We start from the raw sequence: 14,198 nt of genomic DNA, 5'->3' as shown, positions 1-14,198 counted from the left end.
ATGTAAACTTATGGAAACTATAATAAGATCTAAAATGGAAAATTACCTATATGGTAACAATATCCTGGGAGACAGTGAGCATAGTTTTAGGAGAGGGAGATATCCAGTGTCCAATCAACTGTCTCACTAATTAGGTGATTACGTGCATATGCCTCAGTCATAGTCACTCAAGCGTGTCATGGTCAAGGATGAATGATCGAGTGATTAAAAAGAAACCAAAAATATTTCGTCAATGTCCATCATTTATATAACTTATTTTTTTTCTAAAATAAATGTGTTATAATAGTGATAAGTTTCTTTTGATGCTCAGTGTATATATATATATATATATATATATATATATATATATATATATATATATATATATATATATATATATATATATATATACAACTGTGGCAGGGCAGAAGCCCTGCAAGTGTAATGTATGGGTAATATGAGGTTGGCAGGGAGGGGGTTAAATTCCTCTCTGCCAGAACACACGTGGGAATGTGGCTGGGGCCATAATGGAATAATTGATTATTAATTAGGCTCCATCCACCGGTGTATAAAAGGGAAAGAAAATCACGGGTGTTAAAGTTAGTTAATGTTGGATTGAAGGGTGTATGTACAGTCTGTTTTGTCATTTGTTTAAACCATTTATTTTGGTAACCTTTGTGTTTGTAAGTGTGTTTTGTTTGTTATTCTTATTTAATTAAGGTGTGCAATAGCGCTTAAACCTGCAGCTTCTTGTGTCTGAGTCTCTCTCCCTGATGGAAACAAGCCTTGCCAGTGACACTACTCTGTCACAGTAACTCATGCATCTTGCATTATCTATTTTCTATATCTTAAATAGCTATATTTCAAATGGGTATATATCTACAAAGGCTATGTCCTTTTGTCTCTACTGCTCAATCTAACTGGCTGCCATCTTGCTTGCAGGCCTGTGTGGTTTTGTCACTGTTTTTTTGGCTTCCTGCAGAAATCTTATAATATTCTGACCTTTCAAAAAAGGGAAGGGAAGGGTAAACAAAGAAAACTAGATGGTAACTTTACAAGTAAAGTTGTGGAGCTTGCTTTATTGGGAAAGTGGTCAAAGTAGCTGATTTGTGTCAAAAGTCACATTGTTTACTAATTGTCTCATGCTTAGAATGTGCTAGAATTTGAAATTTCTCAAAGTTCTATGACAGTTAATTCAATAGTGGGAAGTAGCCTACCGAAAGAAGTTGATGCGGTTACTAAAACAGCTGTACCTCTTGATTGGTAGATGCCATTCCTGTTTTGATTTCATATTTGAATAGCTGAGAAGTAGAGGAAGATTTCATTTGCTCTAAGTAGTTGTCTAACTTGTTGGGAAAGTGGTCAAAATGGCAGTTGTTTATAAAAAGTTAGAGAAAATTTAGTTGATGTGGTTACAAAAAGTGAATGAAGATGGACAAAAAAGGACAAAAAGCTTAATAGTTTAAAAAGTATAAAATATATCAAAAAGTTGTATAAAAGCACATTATTCCAGACTGGTCTACACGTTTTAAAGTTTGAGCGGCGTTTGTAGCTTAAACAGTGTAAGAGGAGTAGCGTGCCAAAGAAGAAGAAGAAGAAGAAGAAGAAGAAGAAGAAGAAGAAGAAGAAGAAGAAGAAGTATGTCGAAGATTTAAAGTGGGGACTCTTGCTTCGCAAGCCCCACTAACTATTAAAATGTAATTTGTAATTATGTCCTTTACAGGTATTCCTCTACCTGGTTGTTTACAAGAATGTTCTTGTATTCAAACACCAACACATACATATCACAGGATTAGGTTGCAAGAGTTTTAAAGCAGTACCAAATATAAAGTGATCAATATGTGATTCTCAAATATTTTCTTAGGATGCCTATTTTAGTATAGGTTAATATTATAATAAAATTGTATCAAAGTTAAAGGTTTTGAAGAGGTTTCTTTTTCATGTACTGTAAAATTACTAACAAACTCAATATGTTTAGTACATCATATGCACTTTGCTTTGGCTTTATAAAGTAATTTGATTTTACAATAAATCTGATTTAAAGTACAGTACAAATTAAATATGCGTTTCAGCATTTTATGGTAGCCAATATCAATTAAACAACAGCATACCACAATTGTTTAAAGGCAAATGCTTAATGTATACATTTTAACGTCCTCTAAATACCCAGTGTAAAAAAAAAAAAAAAAGAAAAGAAAAATGATTGTCACTATCTTTAATTTATTGTTTTTCCTCTTTGCAAATTAATAGCTTCGGTTTATGAACGTTTTAACACATGTGCACTTTGTGGGATATTTATCATAGCTTTGTTATTATAAACAGAATAAATGAGCAGTCAACCTGTCACACAGCCAGGCATATCACAGGTTAGATTAATAGGCATGGGGCCAGTTGATCTGCTTCCTTAATGAAACTGGATTATTCTCTGTTAACATTTCATCTGCATTGTGGTGCAGTAATTATAAAGCAAAACGTAGGCTGGGTATAGTTAAAAGTATAGTTATACAGTTTAAAAGAAATAGGAACGTTGTTACCTTTCAAGCCCATATTTCTGCTCTAGGTGCATTGTCTTAAAATTACATTTCTTAACTGTTATGTGGGTACCCTATCATTCTCTATAGTGTGGTTTCTTTTTAGATTATTATTTGCCACGTTTACTGCAGTACTAATGTCTCAAATAAACCGCAGAAAACGCAGCATATAAACGTTTATTACACAGACTTTTATAACATACATTTACTAGTAAAAAATATGCACAGAACAAAACAGATAGTTGAATAGAACTAACTTGCACTTACTATTTGGAGTCTGAGCTTCCCCCTTGTTGTTGTTGAAAGATGCTGTGTCTGTGCTCCAGTCGGGCTGACAGTCTGTGATTGGCTCTCGGCAGTTACAGGTACAGGATTGGTTGCTTTCGACGATGCAAAGTATTGATTGGATGCTTTTGGTGGATAATAAATTAATTTGGACCAATTGTGTCTCTTGTTTAGTATTTACTGTCCAATAGATGTGAACTACGCTTAAAAATACAGCAAGTCAAAAAGAAAAAGCCAACATTTGCGCAGATTGATTTTAAATTTGATTCACAGTTGGTGCTGAGACATTCCAGCGGGCACCTACCGCTAGAACTGGAAGCTGATTGGCTGACGGTACTGAATCGATTTAGAATCTGAAACTGGGGGGGGCACTGGACCTAAACTGGACGGGCCAGGCCCCCTAAGGCCCGCCCATAACGCCAGGCCTGTTTTTGCCATAGTGTTATCGTTTCTGTCCGACTGAGAAATCTGTTTTTACCTTTCAAAACATCAAGAATGGCCTACGATTATGTGGATATAATTAGTGCTGTTTTTATTCTTCTTTCAAAAATAGCATATTAGGTTTTCTAAACTTTTTTTTTTCAATCGTAGCCTACTGCATAGTAGTTTCTGCATGTGAGTTGTATTGTATTATTTGTAGTTAAAATAATATAGGCTACTTATTGATTACTAAAAAAAGCTATACTGATAACGTGCATCTTCTCACATTTTAAATATTCTAATAAACTTTACTGTGATCATGCGATTGTGGAGTTTTGCTTTTGTTGTTGTTCCGATATATATGGTAGTTGCACCATTAAAAGATGTAACTTACACTTGACACGTGTGCTTGCAAGAATAAGTGGAACACACGTTTGTCACTGTTGTTCCATAGTTAAGGAATATACAACATAAACGGGTTTTTTTCCAATTATCGCAAGTAAAACTAGACATGTACTGTGTCACACATTTTATATTTTAAAACCTACATAATATATGAAAATCTAACTATAGGAAACTGAAGTCATACAAAAGGATTATTGTAAAATTGTGGAACTTTGGATTTTTTTCTAAAGACCTTGAAATAAAAAAAGATTGAATATCTCAAAACTGTTTGGAATACACATTACGTCTGAACGATTTATTTATTTAACCCAGCTTTTATGCTACGTTCCCACTGTCCGCTCACCACGTCGCCACAAGCTAAAGTTTTCCCTTGTGTGGTTCAACTATTTTTCCTGAAGTTCGCCATGGTGGAGAAGGCTTTGAAAAATTGACTTGTGTAAGACTGCCAGCACATTCAATGTGTGCTGGTAGATGAGTCAATACAGACTGTTTAGTTTGATTTCATTTTGCCCAAATGAAATCTCTTTAGCTTGGTCACGTAACATATGCATTCCACAAACGCTGTGTTTGGCGGGAGGACAGAGGCTCTAGAAACAATCAGCCGATGGCGCTGCTTGGAAAAAACAAACAAACAAAAAAACACACATGGCATTCAAACGGGGGGAAAAAAATTGTTATAAAACTATTTGTACACACCAATTACCAGAACCATGTTCCAAAAGATGCAACCCAAGGAATACCAGTCACCCATGTACACACAACTAAAACATGACCGCGATACCAGTCACAGAAGCAGACTGCTAAGTCTGCGCAGATTCTGCGCAGATTCTGAAAATTCATTGGCTACTTGCTCCGATTCTGTGCAGAATGACGAAAGTCTGCGTGTCGTGAACGCACCCATGGTTTCAAACATACCCTCTGGTCCCGAAAGAACATTTTCACAGACTGCAAGCCAGAAACACGCAGCTTCAAGATCACAGCTGATTTATTTATTTTTTTCCCTGTTGTTTGCTATCTCTTTAAAATGTGTTGAAATATATTTTGGAAATAGTAACAAAGTGAATTCGAAGGAGGAATAATTGAATAAAATAATAAAGACATTTATTAGTTTAAAAATAAGGATTTGTCTCACAATGATTTACTGAGTTTTAATGTCAGATTCCGTGCAATATTACTGTCAGTAGTCAGAGGTGAAAGAACACGGTAAAAAAAATTTTTTTTTTTTTAAACACAGTCGTGGCTATACAATCCTACTAATATTATTAATCACATTAGTACAATCTTGTGTAACTAGAGCTGCGGTTGGTCAGGGAGGCATTCATATTAACATACACTAATAGCATTGCCTACTGGCACAATTTTGCTTTACCGTTCTGTAGCGCAAAGAAAACCACGTCTCGGTCCAAATAATGTAAAGGATTATGCAGTACATGAATATCTCTGCAAACCTATTCAGAATTTAGGAAATCTGTAACGTTTTTTTTCACGTGGGACTAAGTTTGGCAATTATTAAATGGGAATCAGAGATATAGTGCAAATTAAATATAATATTTGTGTATTGTAAATGGCAGGGTCTGGCATTATATGGCAAATAAAATATCTTTGTGTTTTAAAATAAAATATGTAATTTTGCCTTAATGAAGCAGTATGTTTATAGCTTGTTTATAGTATTGTTAAGTGGCTAAAGTTTTTCTAGTGTGGCTAACTAATGAAAGTCTTAGAGGGAACGTAGTTATGGTATAATAATAAAGATCTGCAGTGGTGTTGGTTGTTACAGAGCTGTGTATCAGGGGCGCACCCAGGATCTAGTCTCATCCGTCAACAGTGGGGAATGTGCTAATAAAGTTCAGTGAAGTTCAATCTCGTCTCCATGTCTCATACATTACACGCACCAAACTAAAGAACGTGCTGTCACAACCAATAACCAGAGTATTGAGAGCTGAAACAAGCATTTTAAGCAAACCAATTTCTCACATAAAGGAATAATCAACAATGTTTCACAGGAGTATTTGCAAACTGACAACACAGCGTAGCGACCTGTACAGTGTCATTTTTCCCATGGTAACAACGTAACGGCCCGTTACGCTCAACAGCGCTGGCGAGAACCCTGCAGTTATGTTAAATGCGCTTCGCTGCGAGATTCTTTGCGACATCTATTGGTCATATTCCACTGTTGTTGTTGTTAATGTAATTGTACTTGTATTGATTCAGGGCGAAGCAAGGGTTCCAATAATGGAGGTTTTACTTATTTTATCAATCGAGCACAGCGTAGTTTACAAAAAACAAAAGTATATGCAAGGAGTATATCTTACTTGTCTTTCTCTCGCTTTTCCTGTCTATTCCTTTTTATCACGTCTGAATTGTTCTAACTTTATTGTTCACCAGTCACAATTGTCCAAAACGAAACTTAAAAGGTGCAGTCCTCCAAATCCGAACTAACAAATAAACGTAAAATATTCAGTCTTATATTAACATGGCATCCAAGCAAAGCATTGTGAGTAATGTTTTTCTCATACTGATTTAATTTTGTAATTTGCACACTTACGCATTTTGGAGTGTGTATGCTTTTTCTTTGTTAATCTACTTCATTAAAATAAAAATAAAAATGTTTACGGTTTTCAGTCTGTTTTCTGTGGTACACCGCTTACAATATTTATTTTTAAATAAAGGCTACTTATTTTATCTTTTTGGTAAGAAACTGCGCAATAACTAGATACAGCATTATGTATTGGAAGCCACACGGTTATTATTATTAATGGATAATTAAGAGTTATCACTGACATGAAGGATGTTGTTATATTGTTTTGTTTCTGATTTGGTTCCCAAGAAGAATAGTCGCCGCAGTTGTTATTATTGAGGTGTACTTCCTGCTAACGCAAAGCTGGTATTAACGTTGTCTTTATTACGCCGGCCAAAGACCCGCGCTTACAATTACAATTGCATTGTCATATTTGCTACATTTTCTTTAAATTCTCAAATTAATAATCGATACCTGGGTAGTAAAAAGAGACCCGGGTCGGGTAATTTCAAACCCGACCTCTAATTTTTTGGCCACTGGACTGCGTGTTTAGTTTGTGTGCGTGTGTTCTGTGATTGGTTGTTATGTTCTGTCAATGTTCTGTTGTTAGGCACACTGGGTCTGCAGGCCGGTCCTAGTAGCCTTCACCCTAGCCAGCAAAAGGACGCTCACAGAACTGTTCAGTGAAGGGCACAATCGGGTCTATGACTGCTGACACGTGAACAACTTTTTTATTTACCACTAACCACTGGCTGTGCCCCTACAGATAAACTACCTGTGGGGAATGTAAACAAGCTAAACGCTCAACAAGGTCTGCATTCTAAGTACAGTACACAGAAACATAAGCAACAGAAGGATTTGTGAAACAGACATCAGGCAAATACACTTTAGTGTAAACAATTTTATTTATTTATTTATTTATTTATAATTCACTGACATTTTTTTTTCCTTCTGTAGGTGATCAGTTAAATTCGCTTTTAATTAGATCACAGATTTTAACAATGCTACTTTAATGCAGCTCAATAAAAACAATCTGCTTTTCTGTTAGGAGACTCCAGCCCTCATTACCCGCAATTAAGGATGTTTGGGCAAATCCCTTTCACACATGGCCCCAGACCAGTGGAATAAGCTGCCAGATGCTATCAGGCCTCTGCCAGCGTGTTCGCTTTTATATCTCAGCTGTCTGAACATTCATATTATTTGTTTGTGTGTGTGTAACTGTATGCCTCAAATGTATAAGAAGAGGAATATTGTTTTAAGGTATGGATGGCTTTTTGCCCCCTTTTTTTTTAACATACTTAATGTTTTATTTCAACAGTATTCTGGTGAGTGCAAGATTCTCGAGTAAACATATAAAACATATTTAGCAGCCAAGCCAACAAACATGGCCTGTTGGATTTGGATATGACTCAGGAGTTATAAAAATTCATCGAAATGGAACCCTCTTTAGGACCATGAAAGCAGTCAATAATAGCCTTCTTGTATCGTTTCAGACACTATTTTTTAAGAGCCAGCTAAGGCAATAAGTGAAATCATTTTGTGGTACTGGCTCGGTGCCTCTTGGACAAAATCCACATCACAAAACCTCCACATGCTATCTGTCATACATGAAGCAGTCTCTGCCCAAAGAGGCCCATCCCCCCCCACCCCCCCAAAAAACTGTGAAGTGATAATTACCTTGATAGAGACTGTTCTCTCCAGGTCAGGATTTAGGGCCATGTGGCAGTGTTGAGTTACCTGGCTCTGTACCCAAACACACTATAACTGGCCTATGGATTGAAAAAAGAAAGCTTCAGTCCTTGCTGCCGTTAATCCAATGCCTTTCATAAACCCTAGCAGCTGGTACTGCAATTAGCGATACTCTGTGTACTTTTACAACAAAGAAATCCTCAATGATCTTGACAATTAGTACCTAATTGGTTCTAAACAACTAAGATGGAACAAATAAATAAAGGAACAGAACAACAACAAAGTTATTAAATACAAAAACATAGTTTTTTATGCTCTATTCTTGGTGTACACAGTAGCTGTCAGGACTTTATGCCACCTGCTATTAAATACTAAAACATCCGAACATGCATCCACCATTCACCATTTGCCTTTTATCTTAAATATCTGAACTACACAACAAATGACCATAACTTCTGAAGGTTGTCAAACAATCCACAAGAGGATATTTGGACTGCTTATAGGGAAGGAGAAAGAGATTTCTTAAAACACCTTTTCTTCTTAAATGTAATAATCTTTTGGTTCCTGGCTTGTTTTTTATACTGTAATTTGGCATTTGTAGATAATTCATATACAAGCTACAGTAAATATAAAGGTAGCTGTTGTTTTCTGGTACTTAATTACTTCTTGTGCTACAGTTCAAACTCAATCATATGGGCAATGTGACCTACAACACAGGAAACAAGAAGTAGCATTTTATCTATAGTGATGTTCAGCATTTTAAATATTTGCATACCTAGAATTAAAGTACACAACTGAAAACCCCAAAGATTTTCAGCACATTCAGAACACTAGAGAAAATACATTGATTTTAAAGCCTTGGTCATCACTTTTTATTCTGAATACACCTGCAGCTGTAGTTGGTTACAATTCCTTTGTCAGAGCTAACTTATTCCTGTAAGTTCATTTGGTCCTGGATGCTACGGTGTTTCTCCAGGTAAATTATTTGTTATTTTTTACTGAACTGTAACTAGCCCCTATAACTATAATGAATGTAGTTTGTTTGCAGTTTGTTTTGGCATCCAGTTCATCAGCGTTAACCATTTTTATTTTCTTTTACTGCTGACCGTGGTTTATTTACCATTTTGAACCATGCAATAGGAGTAAGATTGATCCTGTTCAGTACAGCACTTTCACTTTCATGCAACATGTAGTTAGAACTGCAAGTCATATCCTGGTTAAAAGGCATAACTTGAGGGGTTGGGGGGCAGAATTAAGAGAGCTAAAAGGAAAGCCAAGGAATTTATTTTATTTCACTGACAGCATTTTCAAATGTGCACAGCAGTCTTTTCCCTTTTTAACAGCTGCCAAAAATGCATCTGCTTTGTTCTGGGGGGGGGGGGGGGGGGGGGGGGGGGGGGGGGGGGACGACTGTGAAGTACTGTAAAATATACTTGTACAGTGTTTGATCCTCTCAGCATTAGCTCATCCCCCCAAGAATTCAGCATTCTGAACAAAAGAAGAAAAGAGGCACCATCTAGTGTTTTATTCAGGGTAAAGCTGGTGCCACTTGTAGTAGAATGGGAGAAGGGAAATGTTCACTTCGGCTTTTTAGCATCTCCGAATTTAGGAAAGTATTTAATCAGCAGCACAGTGTCAAGCAGATATAAAGGAAACCATGCTCAAGCTCAGTATTAGAAATACATTGCTTTATACAGTATGGTCTACTACTAAACAACACATAGATTTAGTTTTGCACATAGATATAACCATTTTAATTTAAATATATGTATACATACATTATACATTCCAACCTTTCATTTCTGTTCTCAATTAAAACTATTTTTAAGTGGATTGGAGTAATATTCAAATATTAGTAATATTAGTAATATTTAAAAACTAGGCTATTTTATTAAACATTTGACGGTGGAATTTATACACAGCATTTATCTACCAGTGCTGAAGATTATGGTTGTGAAATTATCCTTTGGTAACAGCACCAAACAAAGAAAAAAAACTGTTGGGGGAGGTGACAGCCAGGTATAAACTCATCCTCAAGGAAACACTACTTGCTTGGAATCTCATTGTTAGTGATACAGGTCACTTTAATAGACTGTATAAGCGGCTAGATACTGCATTAAGAAATGTATAATCAAATAAAACCAGTATAAAACTCTGGAGTGTTAGCTACGTATGTAACAAAGAGGTGAAAACACTTTTTACAGGTGTTTAAAATGCTAGTTCAAAACCCTTCCCTTGTTAAACCAAGCTTGCTCTAGATATCCAGTTGGTTAAGCATGTTTTGGTACAATCAGTTTAACACAAGTTTATAATTCCTCTAACAATACCATGGGGGTCTCGTTAACGGCACGCACAGCGGCAGATCTACATTTCAAACCTGCTTATGATCTCCCCCTTGGGTGACAATAAATAAAAGTGGAAAGTGGTCCACATAAGAGCAGCTTTACAAGTTTACTGATGAAAGCATTTAGGTCTTCTATTTAGATCATTAAAAAATATTCATGTAAAGATGTAGTTTGTGTCCCTATAAATTAAACTACAGTTGGGGATGCACAGAAAATTAAACATAAAAGAAACAGACAACAAGGAAACATATTTGAGTGTAAACGTGAAAATTGACTATGGTTCGCAGATTTAATGGTGACAGGACTTAGGTCTGTTGCTTTAATACATGTTTTAATAACCGTTATAAATTTGCTTTTATACATAACTTTAACATGGGGTGAATATATAGTGTACAGGCTAGAACATGGAGTTGAATCATCACGTACACTAATAGGATGCCTGTGTCCCTGGCAGAAATCTCTCAACACCTGATTTGTCTTTGACTTTGAAAGTATTTCATAAAGAGGCTAATGATGTAGCTAATACATCCCATGCTGTAATGGGAGTGGAGGCAAACAAGATGATACTAAATTAAGACCACATTGTAAACACTGAGTACAGTGCTCTCTGGCCCAAATTAAATCAATTTTTAATAGGTTAATTGTCCTTTGTGTCTCACAGAAAAATAGAAGCATGAGAAACATATTAGAAGCAAAAAAGAATGGACATGTTCCTCTTTGCTATTAACCGCTTCCATAATATATGTTGCTTATATTTTGCAGTATATTAATGCATAAGGAACTGAACATTGGAGCAGCAAGGGGCATAGCCCTTGGACTGCGGACTTCTGTAAATAGTTGCAATTGGTTGTTTGGTGCATCTGTGTGTATTGGCCTGTGTTATTCTTGATTTGCATAACTTTGCTTATTATTTTGTGTCTGTCTGTCTTCCACCAGGTCCGCAAGAACTATATAAACATAGCGCTTTGGCGTGGTTGGGTTAGTCTGTCATCGGTTCCAGTCTTGTGTGTTTCTTTAATAAAAGGAGTTTTGATTCATTTTATATGCTTTCCTCTAACTTGCTTCCACCACTGCTGCAATATTTAGAGGCTGTTTACATGAAAAATCACTGGAGATTACCAGTTCCACGAATGGATATAAAATAACATAACTCTCAAAACGGCCAATAGTGCAATATTATATGGTACTAGGTTTGTATGGTCACAAATAATTTAAAACAGTCATATCTAGTGGTAAATGTTTTTTTGCGCTAAACAACTTTTTATTCTCACATTTCCAAGTTGGTTTTTAGTTTAAGAAAATAATCTATAAGTGCCACTATTCAATTATTATGTGTCTAAAGGCAATTTTTAGCACCAATTGTGATTTTTAAAAACTAGATACAGTACATTCGTGGCCATAATATGAAGTCTTTAAAAGACTATTTGTCTTCCAGTTCATGCCAGTGCATGTCCATAGAAAATAATGGCGTGCCATTATTTTACGTGTCTAAAACAATAACAGTACAGTATTAGAAAGTGCATGACATCTGAAGTCTACAATTTGCTGTTGTGAACTATATATTATAAGCATTTATTTGTGCTAGGTTCCCAAGACAGGGGGAAAAGTGTCTTGAGAATGAATCGGTCATGCCAACACACGCCACAGGGCATATATAAAATGTCTTCATAAGAGGTGCAGGGTTATTATATTATGGCTGGCATACACAGTCAAAATTTTAAATCTAGATCCAACCACACAGCTATAAAGAACTAATAAATGCCAACTTGCCATGTTTACTGAGGAATCACATGATCATTTAGCATCAGCAGCATCATTACCATGTGACACAGCTGTACTTGCTGACTGGCAAATTGATTTAGCAAGTGGAACAGCATTAAGTAGGTTGAAAGGTCCAGTTAGATTAATCAAATTCAACTACAGTAGCTTGGTTAAACATGAGCATGCTTATCTAAAGGAGTTCAATGAGTTATAACAAAGACTTTAAACCTATTTCTACCATATAATAACATTAATTTTCTAACCACTAAAGTATTTAAAATAATGTGAATTGACACAAACAAAGGCCTCAGAAACTTAATTTTGCTCAAGTTTTATTGTATCCACTGACTCAGATGAAGTCAAATTACCCTGTAACCGCACTATGCATTCACTTCCTGTGCAGCAGGTATTAGGACCTTGCCTGGGCCTCACAGCCTATGAGAAACTGGCTTTACCTCAGTCAAATTGAAAATAGAGATTGGAAAACTAGTACAGCAAAATTATAAGGGGCTTGTGGGGATGTTATTGTGCTTGTGATAGACGAGAATATTATATGAAACAGTTGGTTACAGCAAAAATGTTCATTATACAATGAAATGTTATTACTAAATACAATTTTAAAAAATGCCCCATATTTTATGTTTAAAAAATAAACTCCCCCACCCCTGGACAAACATTATAATTGAATAAATACAATTTTAATGACTGTATAAGTCCAGTTATCGTTGTGGAAAAATCAATTAAAGCTCCACTAAAAATATCAGAGGTTCAGTATTGCTAGTTATTTGGCAGGGGACCTTTATTTTTATATATATATATATATATATATATATATATATATATATATATATATATATATATATATATATATATTACATACAGCAAGTTACAAATACTGTGACATTTGTAGATTTTCTTACAATTAAACATGCACCATACTAACATCATACAAAGTAGTCCATTAAGATCATATTGTGATACATATTGTATTGTGACTTGCATATTGTCATATGTATTATGTTGCAGCCTTTTTCCCACTACTATGACACTGCATTTACTTAGCTTTATGAATAAGGTATTATTAAATGTCATTCTAAATAATAACATTAGCTTTTCATTCAATCTTCTTTAAATTGTACCCTTTTCTATATTACTCTTTGTAGATTATTTTCTCAATTTCTCAAATTCTTAAGTGTTCTCTCAATTTTCAATATAAAAAGGTGAAAAGTCTATTGGTTTATTCAAAAATACAATACCTACAAAACACATATGTAACAGTATCATCTTAAATTAAGTATTTAAGGTTCTAGTTTTAGATTTGATGCATGTGTAATTACATTTATGTTTTAGTGTAAAATACATACCTTTTCCGGAATTGGTACAAAAGGTCTTCTATGGTTTTATGGAGGGTGTCACTTTGCTTGTCCCAAGCGACTTTAAAACTTAACAACCAGAAGAATGCCCCATCTGGAAAATATATTACACTATGAATCCTTATACAGAATGGAAATTAGGTAACCATTAATTTCAGCAAATCCCTGTTTGGTTCATAAAGGACCACACAATAAGTATCATCAGAAAGTAAGCTAATACAAAACAATTTAACAGTAACAATATTATTCCTTAGTCAGAGTCTGTCAAAGTGTATGAGCAGTTGATTCAGATTATCATAAATAATACAGGAACTGCAGAAATCAATGTTAACTTTCCCACTGTGCTCACCTTTATGCATATGTCAATTTTAGCCACATTATGGGCATTTTCTGCAGTACAGTTCTGTTATGAACTAGTTTGGTTGCCTTTGTGATCACTTCAATGTGAGTGCAGGGAAGCCATGTTAGATGTGCCTTACTTCATCTCTCTGAACTGATGCTGGCTAAAGGCCAGAATAACTCTTTATGTCAGGCATTAGGCATTTTGATCTGATGCCATTCCTTTATGAAAATTGAGTCTAGCTATTCTGTAAAAGCTACACTACTCATGTTTCAGTGTATCACAGAAAACAGCAAATATAATCACTGTGAGATCAGACAAAAAAGGTCCTTATAATGATATTGTGGAATGTGGTCACAGAAGATCTGATCGTGTATAATGGGCAACAGACTTGTGCTAGTCATATATATATATATATATATATATATATATATATATATATACACTCAACTTTTTTTTTAATAAATGTAAACATGTTATAACCTTTCGAAATATAGTAACTTTATGATAGTATGGTTCAAAGAAAAAACAATAACTTTTGGCTGCAACTAA

The sequence above is a fragment of the Acipenser ruthenus genome, chromosome 5 (assembly GCF_902713425.1).
Source record: "Acipenser ruthenus chromosome 5, fAciRut3.2 maternal haplotype, whole genome shotgun sequence".
In the NCBI taxonomy this organism is placed as follows: domain Eukaryota; kingdom Metazoa; phylum Chordata; class Actinopteri; order Acipenseriformes; family Acipenseridae; genus Acipenser; species Acipenser ruthenus.
The sequence above is the reverse complement of the archived record's forward strand: the minus strand, read 5'-3'. Positions refer to the sequence as shown.